The sequence below is a fragment of the Vitis vinifera genome, chromosome 9, assembly GCF_030704535.1.
Source record: "Vitis vinifera cultivar Pinot Noir 40024 chromosome 9, ASM3070453v1".
In the NCBI taxonomy this organism is placed as follows: Eukaryota; Viridiplantae; Streptophyta; class Magnoliopsida; order Vitales; family Vitaceae; genus Vitis; species Vitis vinifera.
The window spans coordinates 23,394,857-23,399,860 of NC_081813.1; positions in this window are offsets into that span (position 1 = coordinate 23,394,857).

Below are 5,004 nucleotides of genomic sequence, written 5' to 3' on the forward strand. Positions count from 1 at the left end.
TATGATGGCACTCACTTGCTCAGTCAAGAAGGCTTTCTTGTTCACATTCAACCCTCTCTTTACAGTGCACAAGTTCTTTAAGAATTTTCCATATGTCGGCACTTGTTTGATCATGTCTAGCAAAGGGATATTGACCTTCACTTGCCTCAACACTTCAAAATTTTCTGTTGCATTATTGGTTCCCTTTTTTCCATGCAAAGCTTGAGGGAAAGGTAGAGGCATGTGTTTCTTCATCATATCTTCCTTGATGACTATCCTCTCGAGTTCTTCATCCACACTAGAATCATGGTCATCTTTCTTTGTACTTTTCCCTTTTCTCTTTCCTTTAATTTCCTTACTCTTTTCTTTTTTTGCTACACTCTCTTTATCATGCTTTGGCTTAGATGTGGGTTGATCAACCTCTTTACTACTCCTCAAGGTGATAACTGCTTTGACTTCCCTCACTTTTGAAGATTCTCCCTCTTAAGCCTCCACTTCATGGATACCCTTGGGATTTTGATGAGGTTGAGAAGGAAACTTTCCTTTCTCTTCCACTATGTTGAGGTTGGTAAGCCTTAAGATTGCGTATTGGACATTGTGTATCTTTTGAGACAGATCATTTTGCATCCCATCCATCATTTTGTTCAATGTACTCTCCACACTGTCAATTCTCTGATTCAGTTAAGTATCGATGGACTTCTGATCTCCCACAAAGTCTCCCACAACCTTGCTAAGGTTCACAATAGCTTGTTCAAGATTCGAGACTTGCTGAGGTGCTTGAGCAGGTTGTGTGTACTGAGGTGGCTTTGGTTTCCAAGAGAAATTTGGATGGTTCCTCCAATTTGAATTGTAGGTGTTGCCATATGAAGCATTTTTATTGGGCTTGAATTAACCAATAACATTTGCTTGATCACCAAACATCTCTCTCACTGCTGGAATGGTAGGACACTTTTCCACCAAGTGCTCATAAGATTGACAAATGGAACAAGGCATAGCTTGCACTGATGTCTCAGAAATGGCTTGCACTTCTTGTACCTTCTTCATTTCTAGCTTTTCCAATCTCCTTGCCATAGTTGCAACCTTTGCCTTCATGTCAATATCTTCATTCAAAACATACATCCCACCCTTAGCATTAGGTTGAGACTTCATTCTTCCCACCTCTCTAGTGTTTGGTTCATCCCATCCTCTTGAAACTTCAGCCACATAACTCAAAAAGTCCATGGCTTCCTCCGGATTCTTACTCATGAAGTCTCCTCCACACATAGTTTCTAGGAGTTGCTTCATTGAAGAAGACATACCATCGTAAAAATAGCTCACTAAGAGCCATGTGTCAAACCCATGGTGAGGACAAGCATTAATAGCTTCCATGTACCTCTCCCAACACTCATAGAATTTCTCATTCTCTTTAGCTAAGAAGTTTGAAATTTGCCTTTTCAAACCATTGGTCCTATGAGTAGGGAAGAACTTCTTGAGAAACTCGGCTTGCAAATTAGTCCAAGTTCAGATACTCCTTGGCCTTAGAGAATTGAGCCAAATCTTGGCCTTATCCTTCAAGGTTAAAGGAAATAGCTTGAGCTTCATCAAGTCAATTGAAGCTCCTCCTTCTTGGAATGTATTACAAACCCTTGTCGAATTCCTTAATATGCGAGTAGGGATTATCCCTTTCCATCCCATGGAAAGTAGGTAGGAGTGGCACAATGTGAGGTCGGATTACTAGCTGCTCAGTGGGAGGCATTATGCATCAAGGTGCACTCATATGAGGTGGATGCATGTGGTCCCTCATGGATTGGTATGCATTGAAATTATCCTCTTGACCATGTTGGCTATTTTGGTCTTCAAGTGGAACATCCATGATGTTCAAGCACACTTCCAACTCAGTTTCTTGAGGAATTTCAATCTTCACAAGTCTTCCCTTGATATCTCTTATCCAATAGGGCATGCACAACTAGAGATCACTGAAACAAAAACAAAGAAAACAAAAGAAATACGATTCTAGAAAGAGGTTAAGGTTAACTAAAAACTAAATAAAAGATAAGCTAAAATAGAGATAGAAAAAGAATTAGTAAAAGAAAAATCACCAAACTTGTGATGAAGATCATAAGTGTTCACCAAAACTAATGTCAATGGACTTTGGCACCATCCCCGACAGCGGCGCCATTTGTTTCGTCCTTGACAGCGGCGCCATTTGTTTCACCCCCAGCAACAACGCCATTTGATTCTTGCGCCTGATGGGTGTTATCAACAAAATTTATAAAACCTAAATCACCTTACACTAGGGTAGCATGGCTCCTATAGTATAGTGGCTCTAGGATCGTCCACAAGGATGGGTTTTCTTCATACAAGTGACTTTAGTGAAGGTAATGAAATGATGCTTTTCCTTGTGAAAATTAGCTTTTAAAGAAAATGGAATTGTGGTTGAAAAAGTTGATTTTAAGTTAATAAAAAATAGCAATTGAAGTTAACTACAAAGAGAATGTTTCTTGGAGCTTTACGTCACTAGGATAGGGTTCCTTAGGAAAAAAGGGAGATTCTGGATCTTCTCCTCGCATTGGGGACAATAACATAAAGGATGGTTATCTCCCGAACCAGTTTTGTATTTATCAATTAAGATTTGATCCAAAGCGTTCATGAAACATGGTAGTTGCTTCCCATTAATGGCTTCAAACACTAAAGACCCTCACCTTGAACCACCTTCCGATGGCTCGTAATTGATAACTAATGAACATCCATGGATCTAGTAATAAGCATCCATAGAATCCGGAAAGCTTACCAAGTATTGGCCATTCAAGGTGATTCTCACCTTGAACCACCTTCCAATGGCTCGTACTTGATAACTAATGGACATCCATGGATCTAGCAATAAGCATCCATGGAATCCAGAAAGCTTACCAAGTATTGGTGATTCAAGGTGATTCTAAGGGATTTAAAGTTAAACCTTGAAATAAAAACCATTAAGGGTTAACAATTACCTTCATTTAAAGCAAGGAAAACTCCCACATTTGCATCCGAGTCCTTCACCTAGTTTCCATCACTCCTAGAAACGTAAAACTTAGCCACTCATCCCCTGAGAAATTATCCTCAGAGGTTGTTTGGCTAGAAAGAAAAATGAAAACAAAAATGAGAAGGAAAGGCAGAGCAAGGGCTTTGTATATTTCTTCCTACGGGAATTACAAGTGTCGTCGTTTAAGATTTTACAAAAAGATATATATATATATATATATATATATATATATATATATATATATATATATATATATAGAGAGAGAGAGAGAGAGAGAGAGAGAGAGAGAGAGAGATCTTTACAGGCCCCCTTTATAGTTCCTAACCAAGAAATCCTATCATTGGTTGATTACAAGGAGAAAATAGTAATTTACACAAAAATCTGGAGATAAAAATCTAATGGGGTCGATGCACAAGAATATTTCGCAGACCATGCGAAATTTTGCATGGTGTGGTTTCGCAAGGTGTGCGAAATTGTCCTTCACTCAGTCCTGCAACTGCTTCTCTTGATTTCGCATGCTATGAGAAATTGCTACATGTTGGATTTCTTCCTCTGGTTTTCTTCCTTGCATCTCTGATTGACTTGGCAACCTATTGCCAAGCTTGACAAAGGACTATGAAGTGCTCCAAAACTCGGATTCTTCATGTATTTGAGCTTCAACTTGCATTGCCATGGATTGCACAAAATTCTCCCTCATTCTTTGCTTGTTTTAATGATAAAAAAGCTACCAAAAACACCAAAACTAGCCAAAAACTGATTAGTAACCCTTGCTAGGTTCCTTAATGTGCCAATTGGTTAAAAAGTATTAACTACTACTCAAAAGTGTTTAAAACAATTAATTTCAAGCTATAAAAGAGCACTTTTTGAGTAGTTATCACACTACAATCTTCTTATTCGGAGTGGGCTTCTCCCATTTGAACCTCTTCACCAAATGATGCATGAACACAAGTAATCTCCAAATGGTCGTATTCTTTTCCAAGGCACATCCAAGGTCCTCCTCCAAATGATGGGTTGAATTTTTTGGGGTTTGGGAAGTATTTAGGTTATATTTGGTTCCCAAGAAGTATTAAGGAAAGAAAAAAAATCTAATAAGAAAAATGATTTTTTCATGTTTGGTTTCATTATAAAAAATATGAAAGAAAATAAAATATAATTAAAATTAGTTAAAAATTTATATAAAAAAATAAATTATTGACTTTAGATCTTTTTTTTTTTCTTCACTTTTTTCTTTTCTTTACATTCTTCTTTTCTATTTTCTTTTTCTTACATTTTTCCTCACTCGGGAACCAAACATGCTAAAGAAGTAAACATGGGAATAAACAAATAGCAAGACTCAACCACAACTCGTTTGACACTATATTAAGTTGTTGATTAGCATTATGTTTGGTTCCTAAAAAGTATCGAGGAAAAAAATGTTATGAAAAATGATTTTATCATGTTTAGGTTCACTACGAAGATATGGATAAAAAAAAATATGATTAAAATTAATTAAAAATATATGTAATTTTAAATTATTTGATATTTTTTTACATAAAAGAGAAAAAGAAGTAAAATGAATTTTAAAAAACATATAAAAATAATTTATTTATTTTTCTTTTCTTCTATTTTCCTCTTCATTTTCTTTTCCTCGTATATTTGTCTTAAATTTTCTAGGAACCAAGCATAGGCTTAGGGTTTTTCGGTGTGTTGAATTTATACTGCAATATAAATGCATGGTAATAGTTATATAAATCACAAGTGATAAAGAACTAAATGAGGGAATAACCAAACAAATAGATTCAAAGTTGAAGCCCATGGAAATTAACCACCTCTCATGGTACAATACTAAGTTACTAATTAATGGAAGAACTATTGATAAAAGGTAATGATATATATTAAGTTAAATTATTACAAAATCATATTAGTATTTCATCGTAATTACATGGTATGTTTATATCGATCACCAACAATAGATAAATAAATGAAGAAATAAATAAACAATGAGACTTAAACTTAGGACTTGTAGAAATCAAATCTTAATACTA